The sequence below is a fragment of the Galleria mellonella genome, unplaced genomic scaffold, assembly GCF_026898425.1.
Source record: "Galleria mellonella isolate WM207_F2 unplaced genomic scaffold, CSIRO_AGI_GalMel_v1 utg63, whole genome shotgun sequence".
NCBI lineage: Eukaryota > Metazoa > Arthropoda > Insecta > Lepidoptera > Pyralidae > Galleria > Galleria mellonella.
This window is the reverse complement of record NW_026442130.1, coordinates 9,562,389-9,575,134: the sequence shown is the minus strand read 5'-3', so window position 1 is coordinate 9,575,134 and position 12,746 is coordinate 9,562,389. Positions and strand designations below refer to the sequence as shown.

The 12,746-nt window shown below is 30.2% G+C and overlaps 1 protein-coding gene across 12 annotated transcripts in view; it reads left to right on the top strand.

Annotated features, from left to right (window-relative positions):
• LOC113521965 (potassium/sodium hyperpolarization-activated cyclic nucleotide-gated channel 2) overlaps nt 1–12,746 on the top strand; it is a 268,571-nt gene that overhangs the window by 246,134 nt on the left and 9,691 nt on the right. The gene's annotated exons all lie outside the window — the stretch shown is intronic.

The window sequence follows — 12,746 nt, the reverse complement described above, 5'->3', positions numbered from 1 at the left end:
AATACGAAACGACCCATGTGCAATAGAAATAGAATAGTAAATACTGTTCTAATCTATAATTGTAATCGTTTATATCTATGTAGGTATATCACTCTGTCTGTCCAAAATAATATAGTGATAATATGGAACACATTAATGTTGTGATTTGTCTAATGGAATTTTTTATTGTTTTATTTTCCTATTCAAATGAAATAATATTAACATTGAAATAAAAAATATGACACGGATATAGTCGCTCGTTTTTAGAATACCGAAAATAAACATATTGATGAATGCCTCTTTGTACTAATACCCATATCTACAAACAAATATGGTCGATTGATTTCTCATGTCCATTTATTATTAACTACTTGATACAACAGAATGATGTTATGTTTCAAATTTCAAAAATTATTTTTCTAAAACTCTTGATCAAGATTTTTTATACGAAAATAAATAAATAAAAAGGGTTGTTCTCAAATGGTGCGATTGCTAAACAATAATGAACTGACTAAACCTGATTTAATTAAATTTAAAGAATGCTAAATTTATTGTACTGCCAAATTATATTATAAAATAAAAAAAATACAATTTCATCTTCATTCCATTTATTTGTTTATTTTTCTCCTACCATAATGGATTCTAATATGCTCAGAGAAATGTGGCATGTTGAGTATACATACACCACAACGGTGGGTAATAGTCCACAAGTGTCTTCCATTAGAGATTAGGGTTGGAAGCATTTTTTAGTCTTAATTGTACCTGTACCTTTCCTGCACTAGATTACCCGCCAATTAATTATTTTCTCTCTAACTACACTGGGTTGGCTGGAAAAGATCTCTTTTATAGATAAGCCCTCCCTTGCTAACAAGTTGTTAAACTAATCGCTGTATCTATTGTTCAAATGCAATAAAGTATATATATAATTTGTTGCAAACTAAATACAAACAAACACATATGTAGTTGAGGAAAAAATGTGTACAAACAATGAGCTTAATGAGCAAATGAGCTCTGTAAGTTTTTTTTTTCGATCAAACCTAGAATATAGTTAATGTGTTCTTTGAATAATTCATCATTCTACATTTATTCACAACGATTGAAAACAGGAAACTTCCTTGTTTGTAAAATAATCATAGTAGTTGAACACACTCCATGAATACTCAAGCCGTATATTATGGGACGTCTAAACTCACAATCAAACGGTACAGAATGTAACAACAATAGGCGTACAAAGCTACCGATACACATCGGATGCGATGTAACAATGCATTATGCAAAACAGGAATCTACTGAACTACGTGCTCCCTATTACTCAACCATATAACAAATTGGATTGGGAATTTGAGATACATTAGAATTTGATCTTTGCTCCGCTGGTGATACGAGTTAATTTCTTTGTTAACTATACTATTTAATTGTCGATATAATCCTTACTTATATTATAAATATGAATGTGAGATCGTTTGTTTATCTGTTGATACCATAATGGCTCACCAATCGTCATGAAAAGTATACATGTAATATTTGGCATAAAGAACATAAGCTGCTTTTACTCTGTCGGTATAGTCCAGATTACGCAGACTAAATCGCAAGTAAAAATAAGTTTCATATAAGTATGGATTTTAAAGTCCTTTATACTCTTATTCTATGGTACTTACTTTGAATAAAAATAGTAAACGCAAACGGGATATAATCTCGAAGCATGACAAATATGCGAGTAGAGTACCTAATATAGTATAAATTATGTAATTATACTTTAAGATTACGCCTCTGACTATCCCATTATATTAGAGATTACAGCCATGAGCATATTTATTTATTCCTATTTTGCAAATTGGATCAGAATTAGTGAGGATATCACGTAAGTAGTAGGTACTCAACCTACCACCAACACATAAAAAATGTCGAGTTCATAATATCGAAAGAGTAATTTACAAAAACCAACTTAAAAAAGTCAATACAATCACAAAATATAAATACATATAATAAAGAAAGCTATATTATAAGACAAGTGCCAATGTCAAATCCCATAATATAATCTACATGAATATAAAAAAACAATTGGATTGAAAACCCTTACTTATGATTGAAGTCACTTTATTATTTATTACGTTTATATTTAGAAAGGGATATAATATTCTAAACATTTGCATATTGCGAGGCAATTTCACCGTCGGTCCTTCTAAAGGCCAGACACATTTCCTTGACATTCAACACTCTGAAATGCGAGGGAGTGATATTGAGAATTACATTTTTATGAAATCAGCATCATAAAAAGTTACATACATTGCTCAGAATACGTAAGTAAGAGCCAACATGGGAATAAACCACCAATATCGGTTATTCGCGAAGATTATGGTATAAAGTCCCACGTACATCGTACGATTGGAGTAACGATCGTTCGTTCAATTTCGGAAATCGACGTGCTTGTTATATCGAATCCGATTGAATCGTCTCGATTCGATTGATCGAATCAATCTCTTATAGTCTATGGTTTGATAGTTTTTAAATAAAAATATACTTGTAAATTAAAATTGCAAACTTTTTGAAGTAGAATATAAGTTTGATAGGTGCATTAAATATGTTAAATCGAAATGTGTTCTATCAGTATGTACTTTATGATTTATCCAAATCCCTTCCTCTTTGATTAAGTAAGAAACATCTAAATACCCGAACATAAAGAAATGTCAAACTTTCATATTAGTAAAATGAAAATAGTTATTGGTAGGTTCTTATATTTTTTTTTTAATTCCGGTATTTAATGAAATATACATTTTGTGAAGTCTTGATAAAAACTATACTATAAATAGGTTATTAAATTAGAACTGGTTACACATAAATATAATTATTCAAACAAGCGTTATGACGATGCCGAGATATATTTGCTCCAGACCTATCCACCCATAGAGCCTAACAGACGTTTGGTTTATTAGGCAGTTCGACAGGTAAATGACGTCAACAACAAACCCATTACCGATTCTGTTCTCGAGTGGATTCGATTTCCAGCAAGCGTCTACAATTGAGACTCGATTTACCCGAGTTCCGTCTACACGTACCGTAAACTCGATTTACTTAAGTTTTGCCGATCAATCTATGTTGTCTATTTATAGATATTAATCAAAATCAGTATCGAATTGTATTATTTAATGAAGTAATTAAATACTGTAACAAATACTAACTTTATATATAATTATTTAACAGGGGGAGACTTTGTACAACAATCGCCTGTTATATCTCTGCTCCACTCATATTTCTATCAATGACAAAACAATTTCCAAGCAGCTGTGCTCTCTGTGTGACTATATTTCAATTTTAAATATGGGATAATGCAGTAAAGTATACGCAAACATAACATGTTAGTCCTCAGAAATACCAACACATAAGAAATACTATGGGCGCCAGTGTATTCTACTCTGGTGAGCCATAAGTCTGTTTGCCATTCCAAGTTGCATAAAAAATACTTAGAAATATCACCTACTTTAATACATACCCGTGATTTTCTTGAGTGGTTTTCGTATTCAGTATGTTTTTATGTAATACAAGAAAAAGGAAAATAGAGAGAGCATATCATAATCGCATGTGTTTTAATATTATAGCCTTACTTATTCCAAGTCAATAATAAAAATAATAATAAAAAAACGTATAATTACATTACAATATTATTAAATTAAAAAAACGTACATTAGTCTACTATTAAAATATATTTATATAAATCGACACCTTTATCATTGAGGGGTATGAAAAATAGATGTTGGCCGATTCTCAGATCTACCCGATATGCACACAAAATATCATAAAAATCGATAAGGCCATTTCGGAGGAGTTTGGTAACAAACACCGCGACACGAGAATTTTATATATAAGATTATTATACTCACAAAAATTTATAATAATAAATTCAATTAAATACAACCCAAAGGTTGTCTGGAAGAGATTGCTTAGCAATAAGAATGCCTTTTTTACTACACTATACTTAACGAAAAATTTTCAACAAATCCTGTAATGTTGATGCAATAAAGTGTTAAATAAATAAATAAATTCGATGTCAGAAATATATTAAAAATTAAAATTAACATTATCATAGAAGAATATTATAATTGTATAGGTATAATTTACGAGTTCTTGCATATAATAATCATATTTATATATAGCACCATTCAATTTTAATAGAATTGTTTATCTACACCACTACAAGTATTTTCTGAACCTCTGAGTGAGATCTTTGAATTTTTCTCTCATCTCGCTTCCATTAAATATATTTATAATATGGTAAGGTTTAAAATTATCTGATACTATTCTTATATTATTTATACCGCAACACGACATATGTGACGCTTTATAAAATTTTAACATAAATAAACGAATTTACATATTCTTAAGTAATGATTAAAGAAATGATCTAAGAACTAAATGTGACCTTAATCGTATGTATAATGAGTAGCTATCAGTAAGTCGTTAGTTTATGTTAATTTTAATATATAAGAATCCTTTGTCACGATCATTATTTACGCTCACCTCCAAAATTACTCGACCAATTTTAGTGAAATTTTGTAACTATATATTGTCTGCTCCAGATTGCGCAGTTCTCGAGATTTTGCTCATATGAATGAAAGCGGAGCTGATCGCTAGTTATCTAATAAAATTTCAATTATTCTGAGTAGTTGTAATATTTGAAACCATGATATTGTTTATAACTGTAATCACTTACAAAATTTTTACTTTGCCTATATTTTTTGCAACAAAAATTATACTAAGATAGAAAGCAATAAGGCAATGGTACTCTAAAAATAAAACTAGCCAAGTTCTCCGTACATTGTATGCGAGTAGTATGAATAAAGAACATTGCAGTAAACTAATGTAATTTATTATGCAATGAAATTCAACAGACCCAAGATCACTCTATTTTAAAAACTTCTCAACGTACAAGAGCCATCACTGCATAATAGAAATTAAAGTAGAGAAACATTATTTAATTTATAAATTTAACTGTAATGAACATTGTCATTATAAGGTGATAGCTTAGATCATTATTATACATCTATCTAGATAAAGTGTCGAATGTCAAAAAAAGCATAAAAAAAACATTTCTTTTTTTAAGCTGAGTGTTTGAAAAGTTCTTGTTGTCTAAGTTTAAGAAAGTTTAAAAATATAATATCGATAATATAGTAAATATAAATAAATAAAATGACAATGTTACATAAAACACATATTACAACATTAATACAACTTCAGATAATAGGCAGTATTTGTCCAAACTCTTGCAGGGAGATGCTCTCTAGATATTATTGATCCAAGAATAGTAATTATACTAGTAACCTCTGTGAATTCTAGCATAAAAAAAATCACAACATAAATGCTCAGTAGCACAGATGAACTTTCATATTAATATAACTCCATATTTATAACTTTTACATGAACCACGATGGAGGTCAATGAACTACCTTCCCCGAGTTCTCGCCTCCCTCCAAAAGAGTTTTATGTTATCTTCTTAGTTTTCCTTAACTAATTTAGCTGAAATTCAAATAGTAAGTAATGTATGTCTCACTTTGTTGGACATAATTATCTAGTATAAAAAATCACCAAATAAAAAATTTTAATCAATATATCTATTTTATTGATGATTAATGATAGATGAGTAAATGTAAGTGCTTTACTTATAAACCAGTACACACAGTACAGTACAGTTCACTACAGTCTTTGTATTATATTATTTAGGTCATATCTACGTACTTATGTACCAAAAAAATTTTGATCTGTTCTTAGTTTTCACAAATTATTTTATCTAATTAAGCAGCTTAATAACGAATTAAATTGAATCAGATATTTATCAGTAAATCCAGAAGCAGATAACGAATGTGTGTAGCATTACGTAGAACCTATTATATCATCTGTAGTATTAGTACTGCACAATATCCACTATTAAATGACTGATGATATTTGCTAAATACTCAATGACCAGCGCTTTCTGCTACACAGATTGTACAATACTACGTACTTTACCTACTATTGAAATGTTTGATTATTCTTTAAACAATCAATACGATTTACTTCCATTTTGGTGGCATGTTAATATTTTGTCTATTGAAGGTGCTTTTTCTATAAGCAACAAAAAATTTGATGCGAAATAAAATAAATTTTATTTATTTTTTTTGTATTAAGGATAACAAACTTTACTCCTTAAAAGCCTTAAACTCAATAATTATTGCATGAACTTTAATATCCTAAACCAATAACAGTTTTCCACGTACATATTACAAGTGGATACATATTACATACTACATTATGGTAGAGGGAAAGGGATTGTTAGTAATGGAGACTAAGAATCCCATTGCAAACAATATACCCAACCAGGTCGACCTCCTCGCGGTTCCTCCTGGAAACTATCATGGTTAATTCCTGATGAATTCATCATGATGGGCTAACTGGCATGTTTTCATTCTCATCAATCACCCTTCACTGGTGCTCCGCCAGCGTATCCCGTTAGCGTAGGCGGAGTTACCATTCCATTTTCACCCATAAAAAAAAACTACATACTATAATTGGTTTACACCGACAATATTCAGAGCGTAGTGTTGTAAAAAAAAAGAAAAATGTAAAGTATATGATTAAGATGTATTGATGTGTAAAGATTTGTATGCATGTTATGTATGTGTATATATGTATAACTGTATAAGGGCATCATATGGTTGAATAATCCAATCATCATATATATACTGTAGACACACGATTCCATGTCAAATATTTTCAATCTACGGCATATCTCATAGTTAATCGATGATCAATTCTCTTTTCTTTCGTAAGCTTTTAAAATATGATAGTCGCAAACACAAGTAGACATAGACGGTTGTTAAAATACTGTGAAATGTTAAAATATTAAGAAATTTATATTTATTTTCTAAAGTCCAAAGTTTAGATAGGTATATATATTACATACTAGTCCAAATCTATATTTATAAAATATATTATCCTGACTGACTAGTATCGTTTAGACAAAACTACTAAATCTTTGAAGCTGAAATTTGAAACATAGGCTTATTAGTAAATTAAGGCTAATTAATTACCGACTCTCAAATCAATCTAATCAATCACACGGTAATAAACTAAAAGCTCGTTAATCAAAGAATTGTCAATTTGATTTAACTTTATAATTATCGGATCTTGGAATTGCATGAACTATAGGTACCCATAATAATTGCTATAATGATAATTTCACTACGTAAATGCAATAATCCACATAGGATTATCAACAACTAATTGTTAACATACGGCTTTACCCGCGTAAGTCAAAAAGTATCCTACGTGTTGTATTGTTAGAAACAACAATGTATGAGAGATACTATGGGCGTCACAGTGTATTTCTATGATATCTATAATACTACTGTTGTATATGCGCGACGCTTATCAATTTTCTCCTTAATTTACTGTTAAAAAACATCGGGCATTTAATATATTTGAGTATGAACATTTCCTATTACTAGTTTTTTTCTAGAACTTCACCAGCCCAAAATATTTTTTTTTTTTTTTACAACACAGGGGGCAAACGAGCATGCGGCTCACCTGATGGTAAGTGACTACCGCCGCCCATGGTCACCCACAACACCTACGGCATTGCAGGTGTGCTGCCGGCCTTTTAAAAAGGAATATGCTCTTTTCTTGAAGGTTATGTTGTCGTATCGGTTCGGAAATACTGCTGCTGGAAGTTGATTCCAAAGAGTGGTTGTGCGTGGAAGAAAGTGCCTTGAAAAACGCACGGTGGAGGACCGCCACTCGTCCAGATGGTTGGGATGAAATTTTAGTTTATGGCGGGTTGTACGATGGTGAAAATCTGCAGCAGGTATCAATCCGAACAATTTATCTTTCCTATGGTCTTCTATAGTCTAATTCTAAATCGATTTTGACGATTCTTTTGCAATCATTAGAGTTTACTTCCATAGTTATTAAAATCTCTGAAGAAGTGGTAAAAACATAACGTAACATAGACAAAATAGAAAGAAACTCAAATTTTGAGTCTGTTCCTAAAAAAATTACATCACAATATTCACAACATTGCAATGTTGTAGTACGTAAGTATAACTTCTATAATTTTTCCCGTCAAAATTACAGCGATTTGATGTAACTGCCAGACGAAATAAGCTATCACGTCTTTGATGTTGTCGTTATAGGGTAAGCCATTTCGTTTAACGATCTCTTAAATAGCTTCATGCCCGGATACCTCTATTAAAATTCCAGCAGACTTATTACTGTAATCAGAGCTAATGCACTGATTAAGCTAGTGACACGTGATGTGGCGTTAATCATTCTATACTCTATGGACAATAATGGACATAGACGCCTGTTTAATAATGGGATACGTACAGTCTTTTGTTTGCGGATTTACAATAGTATAAGCAAGCCTGAATCAACACATTTATGTTTGAAAATAGAATCTAGAGAGACATAGATAAAAAATAATACCTACGATCCCTCTACCTACGTGCCTATTGAGTTAGGGGCTTCGTGAAATTTATAGGTATTATACTTACGATAAATTTCCTTGGCCTGTTTTTAAAAGTTCACAATTTTTTTTTTCTACAAACAACAAATGTTTTTATTGTACCTACGGGTATGAAACCCGCAATCATCAAAAGACTATTATACAACGTTAAGCCAAGAATAAATCGAATGACAAAATCCCTTACAGATTCTTCTGATTGTACCATTTGAGTGCACAACAATAAGTGCATCAAATTAAGGTTAATTAGGCGAATGAGCATTTACACCCGTACAGACATTCGTATTGCACACGTAGACTTGAACCTTATTCTTATAGCGATAAGTACCTGATGTCTTTACATAATTTCAATCGCGTAAGCATATCATGTTTGTAGGATACTTAGCATTTAGCATCTGAGTACAATTTAAGGACATGCTTTCATTTTGTAGTCACATACATACTTTTTGCGTTACTTTAGTGCCAAAGAAACATTTTGTTCTTTTGTTGATATCGGCTACCACGCCATATCAAACATTCATTTCAGTTCATTTCTAAGCTTTCATTTTCCCTTTATGGAGGTCATAAAGCTATTTTACATTTAGCAGATTTTAAAATCCTTACATACAGTTAAAAAGACTGATAGATGAATGGCTTTGTTGTAAATTTTGTTGTCAATTTGCCTCTTATAATTTTTTTTTAAATCTTTTTTGTTCATTTTATTAAATGTAATATCCTCCAAAGTACATAGCGTCAGTAGTTAGACTATGTAGTTTATCACTAATGGGTAATTTCACGGTAGAATGTGCCAATTTAAAACGTTATTACGAAAAATCTACACCGTAGCCTCAATATACATTGTTGCTTCAAAGAAAGGCTATCGGACGGCCATAACTTCGGTTGTATGTTTTACGAGGCCTCACTATGTCAGCTTTAGTCTCCAGCTACTATTTACGTACTCTAAAATAGAATGATAGCATTCCCTCTCACGCCATATATACTGAAACTAGACAATAAACTATTTTATTAGTTATTTGCTATATGACAATTCTTAAAATAAATCCTAAATAAAATAACTTAAAACTAGCTGACTCGTTAAATCATAGATCAATTAATAACTACGTTGTTTAAGAGTCGACACTACTATTGACGAATATACAAGTAGAAATTAATCTATGCCACCATCTAGAAATATTAAAACAATATAAATTATTATTCGAAAAGATACCATACAACAACTATTTCTAATACAGATATACAAAAATCATAAAACTTGCTACTTTAAAGTCTACTTAATTTTCAAATCTAAAATCTACTGATAGATTTCGTACAATCTTTCTTTTTTTTCGAAGTGATGCAGGCCTGAGATAGACGTTATTCTGGCCAAATTTTATTTTAATTTCTTTTCTTTTTTAATAGAACCATTACAAATATTAAACAAAAATACAAATCAATGTCACGTGACTGCACGGAAGTGATACGTTTACAAACAGAATTAAAATTTTATTTTTATAAGTAATTTCCTCATTGTTTCTATAAATCAACATTAATCTAGACAATAATAAACTTCGCTAAAAATGAAACATTGTAACAATTATAATAAAGATTTTCAAAAACATCAACATTTTAACGAAATAAAAACTCCTCCTTATTTCTTACAACTGTGCAAATAAAATTCACATTAACTGTGGCAATAAAGAAGCAGATGGAACACAAAAGGAAAAAATATTTGGACGACATCTTACCCAGCGCGTGACATTTAGCGGCACTTTGTCGCTTCAAATACGAACATGCCAACGCCAGGGATATTTTTTGGCAACGTCTTTATAACTGCAGTTGGCGGTTAGAATTTTCTTGCCATAAAACTTTTTTTTTTAATTTAAACATATTTAGGTAGCTTTGAAAACCTAAATATATAAACCTAAGTTATTCTTATTATATATATTATAATAATAATAATCGTAAAAGTGTATTTATTCGTTACATCTTAACGTTTAACGACTTAATCAATTGTCATTTTTTGTTAGACATATGGGTACTATTCGAAATTGAGAAGAACACCTAAGACTACCACAATGGAATGACTGGGATGGTAACTTACCATCCCAGTCAATCAGTGTCAAGTTAAGAAACTTTTCTAATAAATTATACAAGAAAAGAAATAACTTACAATTTTAACCTTAAAACTTTATTAAATATTGACCTAACAAAATTTTATATGGTACATTGTATTTTGAATTACTTGAGACTATAAAGTGACTGCAACATCTAAATTAGACCAATAAAGAACCACGATAAAGTTTAAAATGCAATTTAATGGGATATTTTCTTATGTAAATATCCCATTAAATTGCATTTTAAACTTCAGTCAGTTATATTACGAAAAGATTTACATTAACGTATCAAAAAGTATAACTTTTGGGAGTTTTTTTTGCCATTTTTGCCAATGTCGATAGCTTTTTCCTATAGTATCATAGTAAGATTACAATTTGTCACCATTCCATTTTGTCCCCTAAATGTCGTAATGTACATGTCATACACCAAGCAAATAAAGAATTATTTAAAACAATTAAGCTGCCTGTTTACCCCATTATTAGATAATTGCTGATATTCAAATAAAAAACAAACAATACTTGCTGCCTTTCGATCATTACTATTATTTTACGAAATATACGTTAATTGTTACAATACACAACCTCCATATACAAATATAGAGGTTTCATGAACAAAAACTTTTGATCAACAGAACTTAATAAACATAGAAACAAACGAATAAATGACCTAACCATAAGACAGTCTATTAATCGATAGTACAAATAAAAAATCGAATAAATGATTTTAGTGTTACTATGATAATTTCAACAAATCTTGGTTACCTTTTCGATAAGTTCTACTGAAACAGACTAAACTTACTGTTTGATCTACGAACATTAAAATCCAGTTGAATCTATCTTTGTTCCTACTATGAGGCCAACTGGATTATTTAAATTTAATTTCAGCATACGGAGCGAGAGGTATCTCTAGATTGTATCTATGTTGTGAATGTTTATTTTTTTACATACTGGTGTCGACTCTAAGGCGCTATTTCTCTAAACCTATGTTCAAAAATTAAAATTTTAATTTGATATCACAGCGAAATCCTTAACACCAATATGAAGCAATTTTATATTACAGTTGACTAGTAGAGAATATCATCAGACATTAAGTCCGCTGTGCGCAAAAGTGTAAATAGACAAATTTTCTAATAGATTTAAGCAGAAACTAATTTTAGTGTATGATGGTCCATAAAACAGTAATTTCATGAAATAATTTAATTTAAATATTAAGTTACAATCGGCCCCACTGTGTTTGGAAATAGTGGTAAACCGCCCAAGCGGTATTACTTTTTAAAGATGAAATCAAGACTGCCTATTAAAAGAATATTAAATTATTACCTTTTATCCGCGACTTCCATGTGGCCGGGATATGTTTATTGCCCGATAAAAAGTAACTTATTTTCGATCTTATACCATATGTATATCAAATACAAAAATGTATTGACCTATTAAAAAATCAAAAGGCATCAAACAAACTTACTTTTACATTTATAATATAGCAGAGTATACTAAATTTGTAAAGGATTCTCGTCAGAATATGAACAAATTCAATTGACATCACAATGGCAACTATTGACAAAATAATATTTTATAGAGTAGCGAACCCACAATTGGAAAGAAAGAAGATTATGTCCAAAAGTGAACTGACGATAATAAAATTTTTTTTAGAAAAGGGAATATTTTCATGCCACTTAAAAATATTAATGATGCAGAATCTTTTAAATATAAAATCAATGCATATATATCCACAATTATTAGTCATATCCACCATCGTAATATGAACATATCATATTTAATAGGTTCCCATACTAATAAATATTTATGAACAATTAATTTTAACGCAATAGGGAAGTGAAACCATTCGGGATCCGTATTTCCCGACAGCAGCTTATTGTGGATATTTTTCTGGCTTATTGTACGAAATTACCGTCATTTACCTCTTTATTTAGCAGAGCGAAGTTAAGTGCCTATTCGGGAAGCCGGTGGATTTTGAGTAATAGCATCGTGGAGCTCCCGCCAGAATTCTTGACTTTTATGAAGTTTTCACTTTTAAACTTTAAAACCCTGTAGCTAAGGTTAATTTACTTTAGAAATATATCCTATTTTTTATTAGTATAGTATATGTTTATACAAAACAACAAAAGAGACGACAAGAGTAAAGTAAATTAATTTATAACCTTTAATATTGAAATTATGCACTG